The sequence below is a fragment of the Pinus tabuliformis genome, chromosome 6 (assembly GCF_031772625.1).
Source record: "Pinus tabuliformis cultivar Carrire ecotype Pingquan chromosome 6, CPIR1, whole genome shotgun sequence".
NCBI classification, from domain to species: domain Eukaryota; kingdom Viridiplantae; phylum Streptophyta; class Pinopsida; order Pinales; family Pinaceae; genus Pinus; species Pinus tabuliformis.
In genome coordinates, this window is record NC_142292.1 from 1004436311 (window position 1) to 1004449068 (window position 12758).

Sequence of the window (12758 nt, forward strand, 5' to 3'; positions counted from 1 at the left end):
AAACAGACATCATCGGTTAAATTATATATCAAAAGGTATTTTTCATATTAATATTAATATCACAATTCAAAATTTCAACATCAAAAAACAATCCATTCTCTACAATCAAAAGTCCATTATCATAAACTTTTTAAAATCATTTATTTACCTACATAAAATTTCCGCAACTTTTACCCACATTCAACTTTATTAATCCTTTCTGTGAAGCCCCACACACAAAAAAAAAATATATATATATAAACATATTAAAAGATTAAAAAAATAAAACAAAAATAAAACAAAGATCCCAGATTCACTGAAAGCAAAGCCTATGCCTTTTATTTTTTCATATGAATGGACAGCGCCAAGCCCCACCTTATTCCTAGTCCTCGCATGACTCTCAACCCATAGAGTTGACCTAAATGCCAAACAAATCGCAAAGAGGCCCCACTAAATACTCACAGTAGCTTCATGGTTATACATACATACGTATACGTATACATGTATTTAGTATGTATGATCCTTTATACATAGATATACCAATACGTATGTATGTGTGGAGGGGGTTGTGGGATGGTGGGGTTGATGCACAGATCATCATCACTAGTGGGAAGGCATTCCACGTGTGCCTTTACCTTTTCTGAGGTGTTGTGCTTGTTTGTCTTCCCCTTCATTCGCAATTGCTTGCTTGGTGTGCTGAGAGGGGAGGAGGACGAGGAGGAGGAAACAGAGCAACAAGCAGCCCGACAGACAGACATCTCAACAGGTGGATCTTTCTCGCCCGCCATTCTATCAGGTATTATTATTATTATTACTGCTACTTCTACTCACTCATTCTGTTTAAGTGTTGTTCTTTCCATTAATAATTATGTGTCCGGCCCTCTTGGCGGGGCAGCAGTTATCTTGTCTGAGAGATTTTGTGCGAATTTTCGGCAGAGTTCAAATAATGCCGAACCGTCTGGGGGATTGCGTAATTTAGAGGCCTTTTTATCCGTGTTTTCGGACCTCCTAGGAGTTCGATCCTGTGCCCTGTGGCGCACACGAATTTTATTCAGCGGGCCGTTGGAGTTAGAAGCCGCGACCCGTTCTTGTCGTGCTGTGTTCGAATCGCTTGCATGCCCTCTTTTTCTCCCCCCAGCGCTCAGTCAGCCCCTAGAAAGCTTTGATCCTGTTGTATTTCTGCCTCTCCTTCCGCATAGACTTCACCGCTCCTGGGGTTCTGTTTGCCTCCTTTTAATATTTTGGTCAATAGGGTTGTTGAGTCAAAGTTTTGAAGTTGTACGGTTTCTCATTTGTTTGTCAATGTCTAAGAGGTTTCGTGTTCGAATCTCTTTAACAGCAAGAACGCCGTGCTTATTTTCCCAACATACTTAACCGCACTTAAATATTTCCATGTTAGTTGGAAGCTCACTTTTTAATATCTTGGCTTTTGGGTTAATGTAGAATCGTTAGTTAGGTGTACCTTCGATATATCAACTTTGGTATGTGCTAAAACAAGGGGTTTTATTTTTTATTTATTTTTTTGGGTCATTTGGTGACTGAATTGTGGATGTTGAATATCATTTTTAACTTGCTAATGTAATGTTGCTTTAATACATCTATCATTACGACTTTCACAATCTTTCTAGGTGAGAAGGGTGATACTTCCAAAGTTGTATATGTGGATGGACATGAAATTCCAAGTGCCCATGCATAGCTACGACAATTAGCTTGCCAAAAACTAGGCAAGGCAAAATTGTAAGAGTTCCACTTGGGACTTAGCGTACTAAATAACTTTGCTAGTACAAAAATATAAAATTATAGCAAAGTTCAAGCTAAGTAGAAAAGAAAATTAGAAAATGAGCTAAAATAACTCCCTTTTTTCGGTTATATATGGTGGGTCGAGTTTTTCTCACATGGCCATGAGTATCTTGTTGACCCATTGGTAATCATGGGTAGGACTTACTCTTGGCAAGTTGGACTTGTTGGTGGCGAGTTTGTATTAGTCTAGTACTTGAAGTTTATAAGAAACATTTACATTTTCTTTAAATTGTTGTATTAATACCAATGTTACCTCTTAAACACACACATGGCAGAGACAAAATAGGAAAGATAAACAGGAGAGTACATTTACTATTAACAAATGATATACATTTATAGTACATGGTATGACCTTTGGATTCATATTCTAAGTGGTCTTTTGGACTCTTTTTCGCTGTTCAACTTCCACACCAACTCTTAGAGGATTAGGTGTCCAACATTCCCCCCCTTAATCCAAAGGGTCATGTATGAGTCCAAGAAGAAAGCTGTAATACAAAATATGCAAAAATGCATGGCAGTGCTAGGCTGAATGTGCTCTCTGAAATGTTGGTATAAAGGGCGGTGGTTTAAGGATGACCACCAACACTGGAACACTTAGTGCAGTTCCCAGAACTCTTCCAAGTCTGGCATGAAGCTCACGTCTTCTGCTAGAGGAAGTGCTTCTCATGTTTTGAAGAGGGAAACCTTCAACCATGAAAGGGAGGTCTCACCCTGCATAAAAGGGAGAACCTCAACCTGAAAAGGGAGGTCTCAACCTATCATGGTTTAAGGATTACCACCAACTTTGGAATGCTTAATGTAATTCCTGGAACTCTTCCGAAACTGGCAAGAAGCTGAAGTCTTCTGCTAGAGGAAGTGTCCCCAATTCTTTGAAGAGGTATCACCGACTGAAGGCATGCTCAGGGGCATCTTTGTCTCTGGCTACAACTCTGAATCTGGTATGGCAGGTTGTGGCTCAGGCTCGCTTGATGTGGCTTTGAAGCTTGTAGATGACCATCATTTTCCCCCGTGTCAGATACAAGGTGAGAAGATGAAGAAATCTCAACTGCAAGACTATTCAATACTCTAGAACAAGTTCTGACATATGACTGGAATATCTTCTTCGTTGTTGATGCCCATTGCCAAGAAGCGATCCATCCAAGATGAATCTTTGTTCTTGCAGGAGGTTTGTTTCTGAAGCATCTGTTTGAAGAATGACTGGTTTTAGGACAGTGCTTACATGGATGAAAATCAAAACAATGATCTTTCAGATGGCCAACTCGGTCACAGTGTTGGCATTTCACAATTTTTGCTGTGGAAGAGGAGCAGAATCTAGTACATCTGAAGGTGGACTGTCATGAACGAATCCAGCACTCTGAAATTGGATGGGCTTTGAGTAATCTGGAATGTGAAATGACACGTCCTTCTCATATCCAAGACCTGTTCTGTGCTTGTTATGGACAAGCTCTTCCCAAGGTCTGATGACCGACTTGGGAAGTGCAAATTGAATTTCTACACCTGCATGCAAATCTGCTTCTGAAATGAGCATTGGATCTGAATCAACTTGCTGCTTATGGGAGTCTATTTCAATGTTCTAAACAGAAACAGGTTCAGAATGATGACTCCTTTGTTTTAATTCTTCTTGCTGAAGCTGAGATTCAAGCTCCAAAAATTCTACCTTTTCTTGTGTATACTGCAGATAGGTTTTAATATCACAGAGAGTGTTCTTGCTGATTTTCACTGTATCATGATCAGTAGAATGCATCAAAGTTTTCAAGAATTCTAATACTTCAGTAATTTGAGTCATTTTCTCCAATGTCAAACTTACACTTTAAAATTTGTTCACAACTATGAACCAATGTCACTGCAAGGTATTCTCAAACTTTGTTCTCCCAGAAAACTACAACAATCAAGTGATATTCTTCCTTGAGGAATGAACCAAAAGTAAGATTTTAACTCTACAATTATTCTCCAAATCAACACACAACAATGGTTGGTTGCATTCATATACAAGGAAAAGTATATTGTGCATTCCCAAACGATGAGACTCAAAACAAGAGATAGGTCAGTATCAAATCTGGTTACATAGACCTCGGTCCAGCATCATGGTGAGGATAAAAAATCTTGTGCAAAATCGTTACAGCCCTACTTTCTCCTCGGGGCATATTGTGGCATTCAAGTAGTTGAATATTATAAAATAAACATTTTCTCGTACCTTTTCAACTTCTCATGGCATTGACTTGCTCCATATGACTAATGGAATGGCAAGGGTGTAATGCATTCAGGAGTTGAACTCATTGTAGATGAAGTCAGATGCTTTGCCATCAAACATATGAATAGAGCGACCTTGTTGGAATCTTTCAAGCTTTGTTTAGGAATAATCAGTTGTGGCAGCAATCATTGTTAAGCTACAGGTGACCATTCTGTGCAAAAGAAGACTTGGGTTGGCTTGGAAATGAACAAGTGCAACTATAGTCTGGTTAACCTCTAGTGTGGGCTAGCTTAATCTTGTATTGTGCTCCTTTCAACGAATGTCCAGGAGAGGCTCTCGGTTTTGCCTTACAAGCACAACAAGGAGGATACATATGTGTACGTTCAGCCAACAATTTCCATACAGAACTCGTGCCCAAAATGATAAATCTGCCCACAGTTGATATATCTTTTTAGTAGTGAATCTTGGCTTCCTGAAGTGGCCTCTGACAGATGCAACAAGATTCGTCTTTTTCCATAACTCTTAATGTGAACTGTCTGATGTTAAACTCAGTTTCAAATTGAGGATGTTTTTGAAAAGGACATGGAATACCTTAAGTACCCAACAACATGTAAGGGGGAATGCAATTGCCTATCCCAATGTGCATCAATAATGTCCCAAAGAGGCATATACTTGGCCTCCTCATCCCCATATCTTCTTTTGATGGCCTCCTTTGCGAGATCCATCACCTCATAAATGTAACCCATAGTGGGTTTGTCACCATCAACCATCCTGAAAGTTCAAGCTTTCAAATTCAATGAAATATGAAACTTTGAAAATAAAATGAAGCTTGAAATGAAATTTTAAAAATGAAAAAGTTAAAAGACTTGAAGTACCTGAGAACTCTGACAAGGGACTCCGTCACAACAATAATCGCTTTGACATCTTTCCAGAAACCGTCATTAAACACAAGTGCAACAATTTCAATGCCTTCAAGGGCCTTGGAATGTTTATATGCCGTCTACTTAGGTCCCAAGAACATCCTCTTTAGATTTATCTTTTGCTCAACCACAAATTGCAAAGATATGTAATTTGTTGCAAATCTGGTTACTGTAGGTCGAACAATTTCTTTACCTTTAGTTATTTTCTCATGGTGTTTAGGACAATAGTGTGATTCTACAAGTATTTGGTTATGGATTTTGCCTTCTCCACAACCTCATGTATCCAAGGAAGTTTACCAATGTCCTCAAGCGTTAAATCTATGCAATAGGCAGTACAAGATGTCCATAAAATAGTGGGGTGCCTAATCTCAAAAAGTATACCAACAACCATATAATTAGCTACATTGTCGATGACAATTTGTACAAAATGTTCTTCTCCCACTTCTTGAACAACTTCCTCCATCATTTCACAAATAAGTTGCGCAATCTTAACCTTGTCTGAGGCATCCACTGATTTGAGAAACATTGTGTCCGCTGGACAAGATAAAAGGAAATTTATTAAAGTTCTATTTCTTCGATTTGTCCATCCATCACTCATGATGGTGCACCCTGTTTCTACCCATGATGAACGAAACTCAGAGAGCACAAGCATGACATCTTCAACAGTCTCTAACAAAAAATTTGTCTTAAGGTTCTCTGTTGAAGGGGCTTTGAACCCTAGACCTACAATAGCAATTGCATTAATCATAGCTTGCCAATGAGGACTTCTGGCACAGTGGAAAGGTATGTCAGAATAGTACCAAAAGTTAGCAATGGCCTTCATTGCCTGACTATGGACATTTATTTTCCAACTAGTGCCACCTAAGGTAGGTTGGGAACCATGTTTTGTGCAGGGAGCAAAAAAAGTGTTTATGTTTCCACCTCCAGTGTTGAATGCAGGAGGATTCATTTGGCCTTGAGTTTGACTTGGACTTTGAGGCATGTGTGGGAAACTTGGGCCCGACATTGAGGATTCAATAGAGGGAGATGACAAGGGGGTATTGGAAGAAGAATGGCCAACTCCAAGAGTTCCTACTTCTACACTTTGCTTTGCTTTCTTGGTTTTTTGCTCATTCAACATTTCAAGGGCCAAGATTGCTTGGTGTTTGACATTTTGGTTAACATTTTTACAAAGACCTATATCATGGCGGGGTATCTGTGCAAGGTGGTACTTGAATCTATAAATTCCTCCACTACATTTCTCTTTGCAAAATTTACAGAGGAGTTTGGGGTCTTCGGGAATCTTGTCGCAATAAGCCCAAGCAAAGTCCCTCTCCCTCGACATTGTTGCTATTTTGGACTTGTGTTTAATTTGTGGCTTCTGTGAAGATTTGGAGTTGTGGCTTTTGTTTAATTTGTGGCTCCTGTAAAAGACAAAAAAACTAAATTTAAATTAAAAATGCAGATATAGGTTAAATCATCCTAACATAAAAGAATGCAAGAGAACAGATAGGAGAAGTCAAAACAAATATTTGGAATTGGAAAGGGTTTCAGTTTTATACTTTTTACTAAATACTATTATATTTCTTGTCTTTAAGACAATTAAAGAAATGGGCTTGGTCTACTAGTCTTAGGTGATTTTGTATGCTCCCAAAACACATTGATTTTGTCTAATCTTTTTGGGCAAGGTGATTCAAAGAGTGCCCCAAATCACCAAGACCACTATAAGCAAAAATAAAAATAAAAATCAAAACACATTGGCAAAATAAGGTTGTCCAAATTGTTTTGGCAATATTCATTCAAGATGACAGTCATGGAGTTACGTCATTATACTCACCCCCATACCAAAGGACAAAATTACCAGTTATGATAATAGGCTTCAAACCTTAGGAACCAAATTTTATAGTTTTGAAATTATAGTCTCTTTTTGTTGCTTGCTCCCAAATCGTTCCTCGAAAAACAACAGAACAAAACAATTACATAAAAAAAGAGATTCGTCTTACAATTTGCAAATTGCATAACCGCTCATAGAGCTCAACTACCAATTTCACATTGGCAGCTGACTTCCTGTTCAGAGCATTCAAAGCAACTGCTTCTTCGTTATCACGAATCCATTTAAAGTCTATGCTTGCTTTCTACAAAGGCCTACTCGTTTCACCAAAATTGACACATTTTCATCATCAAAATTGGACTCTGTTAGGATGATTTGTGCTTGCTGACAGGGATGGCATGAGAGAAATTTAGAGCCAGAATGACTGCTAGAAAGAGTTGTAGATTGCTTGAATAAGAAGAATTTGGCCAAAAAAAATACCTATGAGGTCTAGACTCTATGGTGAAGACTCTAGGCGACAGACTCCAGGGGGTGTATCTATGTGAAATGACGTAGACTCCAGGCAGACATATCTATGTGAAATGTGGCAGACTTCAGGCGGCGTATCTATGTGAAATGGCATAGACTCAAGGCAGGCGTATCTATGTGGAATGGTGCAGACTCCAGGCGGCGTATCTATGTGAAATGGCGCAAACCCTAGGCAGTATATCTATGTGAAATGGCGCAAACTGCAAACTAAACGCGTGGCGTATGTTCTTTAATCTAAGTCAGCGCAAGAAAAAAACCGCGCAACGAAATACACCAACACGCAACAACCTGTTTAACATAAAAATCATGGTCACTAAGTCGAGCTATGAAAATTGCCAAAGTCGCGATTAATCTCCGAGTCGTGAGTCAACTCGCATTGACGATGAGTCAAACTCGGTCAATGCAAGTTTGAGTCACCCAGATTTGAATCTGATCATTTGCAGGCCGATCTAAATTGGACTCGCGATGTAATGCCCCAAAATAGGAAAAATAGTGATATGCAAGCAAATAACAATTTTTCACCACAAAAATTTCAAGCAATTAGAATACACCTATAACAATCAGAAATATGAAAGCAACAGAGACATTTGATTATAAACTGGTGCAAGAATACAAAATATGGAAGGAATGCACCTGGGCTTGCGTCAAAGGCAAGCAAAGGAAAGGCCAGGTGAAGCAATGACAATTCAGAGCTACAATTAGCTGTCCAACTACTGCACTGCATAGTCCCCAACAATTTTGCACTGTTTGCTGCAATGATATGGCTGAAAACTCCACCTCTGGTGCTCAAAAAATTCTGCAAAATTATTTCTAGGGTCCTCAAGCAAGACCCACAAAAACCCAGAAATGGTTTTGCTTGGTTTTGACCTTTTAAAATTGACCCCCAAAAAGCCCTACGCCCTTCAGAACTGCTGAAGCACACTGAATGTCAATACACCAGCGAAATCCTCAAACACTCCAGAAAGGTAGCAATCATCTCCACTAATACTTCCCTTATTTCTCCCGGCAAGGAACAACTCCTTTGGCTGAGTCTCCACCACCCACATGTGCCCAGTCCCTTCCTTTTGTGCTGGCCCCAGGAACTGTGAAATCCTCATAGAGGAAACCTATCACCTTCAGCCCAAAAACTCACACAAATGAGCAGCAAATCACCAAAGCTTCTTTCCCGGAATTTCTCTTGACAATAGCTCCTCTGAAGAATGTAAGGACCTCAACTCGATTTCCCCACTGCATCCTCCAGGAATACGCACGACTGGAAAAACTCTGAATACAAATGCTGGAAACCACACTGAAAATCACCTCCGGAAGATTATGGATGAACCTCTGCAGCAGTATTTTTCTCAAAGAACGACAAGTACTCTAAAGGTGCCAAACACATAGATCTGAAGTATCTTGTTGTGAAAGATGAGGTTCAGAAACAAAGAGTGTCAATCATGCACATCAGGACAGAACTTATGATTGCAGACCCTTTGACGAAAGGGTTACAACCAAGACAATTTAAGAATGGGTCTTGGTTGTATTAATGATAATTGATGTGTGACATTCTGAGCTCTTTTATGTGTTTCTGATATACAATTATGTGCCTCTTGTTTTAATGTAGTAGTACGTACTTTATGTAATTTTAAACAAGAAAGAGTCTTATAAAGATATTATGTTTAATCATTATGATATAAGACATTATGTGGACCATTATGCTGTTTAATATAAATTATGAATATGAATTGATGGATTGCTGGTATTGTAGTATATGGAAGGGAATGCATTGAATTAATAGTGCACAACCGCCATAACTCTCAGCAATTTATCATAGTATGATGTTCAACGCTTAATATTATGAATAGTCGGGTCAAGTGGGAGAATGTTAGAAATCTGCAGTTTCTAAATCTAAATGTGACCCGATTAATTAAGTCATGAATAAATCATTCTATAATTGAAGCATTAAAGCGTTAAAAGCATTAAAGCATTAAAGCATGCATTAAAGCATTAAAGCGTTGAATTGGTATATGATGGACGTACCAGATTAAGAGTTAAATGATATATATAAAGAATTGGGTCCTCTCTCTCCCCACAAGAGTTGTATTCTTCTCCATCAAGAAACACATAAGGAAGTGAGGGCAAGAGGAGAGAAACCGAATTTTGAGAAGAAGACAGAAGACAGAAGACAGAAGATGGCAGCCATTACATCTTCCGCTGTTAGTCAAGGTATGTCATCTTAAACAACATATTAAGTTCTGAATGTGAAATATTTGGTATTGATGATCTTGAGCTGTTAATGGAAATTTATTACATGTGGTATCAGAGCAAATCAATAACTGAATATTTCCTATGAATGTTAATCAAATCCGTAAGCACCCTTTCGCATGCCCTCAAGTTTAAAGTTAGATATAGAGGACGGTATGTGCAGTCCATCTATCGCGGATTTTGATTTACTGATGAGCCAGATATCTTTAAACTATCCGTCTTGGAATACGGTAACGCAGCTGATTCTCTCTAATGCGGACCCCTTCCTAATGTTTTGTAACTTTGTATTCCTCACAGTGAAGCCAGACGCGCTGTTTTTTGTTTTCCTCCCTCTGAACTCTTTCCGCAGATAAATGCATGATGGTGTTTTGACACCGAATCAAGCCTATTACCGCAAAAGGCAAGCTTTCATTATGAAAATTTGAAGCTATCATTTTTAAATTAAAGCAGGGCCGAAGAATTGTTTTTTAAAATCGTCATTGGGTTCGATGCCAAGAATTTGGATCCAAACCCATGGGCAAATAATGGCCTATATTCTGTTTTGATTGACGGATTTATGCCAAGTCTATATGCAATGACGCGATGACCCAGTCTGGAAATGAATTTTCGTTGAGCATCTGATTTAATTTTTCGAGCTGCCTCACATTATAGATTTCATAGATCCGTACGCTCAGGGAAATCAATAGTTCCCCTGTGATAATATGATGATTCAAGAATTCTTCTTGGTTGCATAATTGGTCTTGCAAACCAGAATTAACGAATTGATTGTGGCCGTTTGCAAAAAGCAAGGCCGATTTAATTTCTATTGGGAGCTATTTGCTCTATCAATTTTCTTGGAAGATTCGTTTTCCCATTGGGGAATTTCGTCTCAATTTCTTTCTCTGTCCGGAATGGTAAAAATCAAGGTCCATTTGTTTTTAATCAAGCCGCCTCATATTGATGCTATCTTTTGAAACATGGCATGGACTGGATCTAGCCGCCTTTGGTTGTGAATCATGGATCCTTTAACATCGGATGGCGGCATGTCTCATCACAAGGAGCGGCCGGCCTTTTACACTAATGTATGAAGCCACCCTTTTATTGCAAGTGAAGCCGTGCTCTTCGAATTTTATGGTATTATGTGCTGGGCAATTTTAGTGATGGAGGCGTCCAACATTTTCACGCTGGTCAAGGTGAACTGATTCTCCTTAACCTTTTCGTTGGATATCTCGGCATTTACACCCTTTAAAACCTTGCGCACTTATGAAACCCTGAAGAAGAGATTTTAATTAAAGCAATTCAGCAATAAGGCCAAAAGGCTTCCTCAATATTGCCATGCTATGCATAAGTTGAAATCATTGCAGTTATTGTGACCATCTCTGGCTCAAACATTTTAGCAAATGATTTGGTTAGCCTACTCTATGCTTCCACGTTTTCCATATGTAAACCCGGCTTCGTGATTTCTTGTTGCATTTATATGAAAAGCTTCAAAGCCTCCGTGTAACATTAAACCAAGCATTTCTCTTAGGCACTTTGTCAAACACATGCATGCATCGTCTATGCTTCCGCTTTTGCAATACATGTTTAAAAGGATGTTTAGGACAGGGATATTTGGTTTGAATTCCTTGTTACTATTCATATAGGCGTCTTCCCTTCAATCCAGATTGAAATTATTGACACATTTATTTTGATCATGAAGGATTAAATATTTGAAGAGTTTTGATGATGAAACGTTGACTTTACACGAAAGTGTATGCTTGCATTATAGTTTTGCAGTGTTTACAAATTAATGAAGGGAAAAATAATGTGACGCGTAGCAGGGACAAATATCTGAAAGTGTGCATTCTTTAATTGTCTGTGCATGCATGGTTTCAATGCCAAAAAGAATTAATGGTAAGCGTAAGTTTTAGAAATGCATGATCTGAATATCTGAAGTATGAAATAAAGGGGTTTCAATTGGGTTAAGTTTCGTGCATCATTTACTGTTTTGGCTTTGCACGATTAAAGTTTACTGGTACAAAATAATCGTTTGAAATTTGGGCATAAAAGTAATTGCTCTATGACTGATTGTTTTGCATAAGGTATGTGTTATAAATTATTTATGCACATGAGATTTATGATTTTGTTAATCACCAAAGTGGTCAAAATCAGAATGTTGTTTTGCTTTATGCACATAAGATTTATGATTTTGTTAATCACCAAAGTGGTCAAAATCAGAATGTTGTTTTGCTTTATGCACATAAGATTTATGATTTTGTTAATCACCAAAGTGGTCAAAATCAGAATAATCATTTAGTGCATAAGTGACATAATGATTATTGATAGAAATTGCCAGTTATAATAATACCAATTAAGAACTGGCGTCACTAATGATAGAACCTGAGAACTTACCCAAAGGAAAGTCTTGTTCTATAACTAGTTGACATGATGAGGTTTAATAGATATTTTGATTAAATAAATATTGATCATCCAAAGATGTCAGTTCTATTTAATTGAATATATTTATTACCTACTTATGTTTGGTATTTAATTATGTTAAGTATAAGATAGTATCTACCCAAAGGAGTGCTATATTATACTATTATGTCTACATCTGAATCGCGTTAGTTATGAGCTAACAGTTATTTCATTTTGAAGGAGTTTCCATGAATACACATGCTTCATCTGTTACATTGTTCACTGGTGTTAATTTTTCTGAATGGGGTGAACAAGTCAATTTCCATTTAGGTGCTCAGGATCTTGGCTTGGCACTCCTTGAGGATAAACCTGCTGCTCTTACGAGAGATAGTACTGAGGCAGAAAAATCACACCATAAAGCATGGGAACGCAGTAACAGATTGAGCCTTATGTTTATTAAGATGACTGTTGCTAACAACATCAAGTCAACAATTCCACAAACAGAAAGTGCTAAGGAATATATGCAGTCTGTGGAAGAGCGTTCAGCTGATAAGTCACTCGCTGGTACTCTTATGGCAGAACTCACGACCATGAAGTTTGATGGGTCGCGAACTATGCAAGAGCACATTATAGAGATGACTAATATTGCAGCAAGGTTAAACTCCCTGGGACTTACAGTAGAGGATTCTTTTCTTGTCCAGTTCATCCTGAACTCGCTACCTTCTGAATATGGACCTTTTCAGATTAACTATAACACTATAAAGGATAAGTGGAATGTTAATGAATTGGCCAGTAGATTTGTTCAGGAAGAAGGACGTTTGAAAAATCAAGTGAATCACTCAGTAAGTCTTGTGAGTAATAAAGCTGGTAAAGAAAAGAAAGGAAAATCAAGACATTTCAAGAAGGAAAAGGC

At 38.2% G+C, this 12758-nt stretch overlaps 1 protein-coding gene across 4 annotated transcripts in view; it reads left to right on the forward strand.

Moving 5' to 3' along the window:
• Nucleotides 1–633: 633 nt before the first annotated feature.
• Nucleotides 634–12758, forward strand: part of LOC149262397 (bZIP transcription factor 1-B-like) — an 88461-nt gene continuing 76336 nt past the window's right edge. Inside the window, exon 1 of one of the 4 annotated variants that reach the window (XM_089424318.1) lies at nt 634–775. The gene's annotated coding sequence lies outside the window, so the exon portion shown is untranslated. The remainder of the gene's footprint in view (nt 776–12758) is intronic. The other 3 variants (XM_089424333.1, XM_089424342.1, XM_089424327.1) reach the window with 3 other exon arrangements.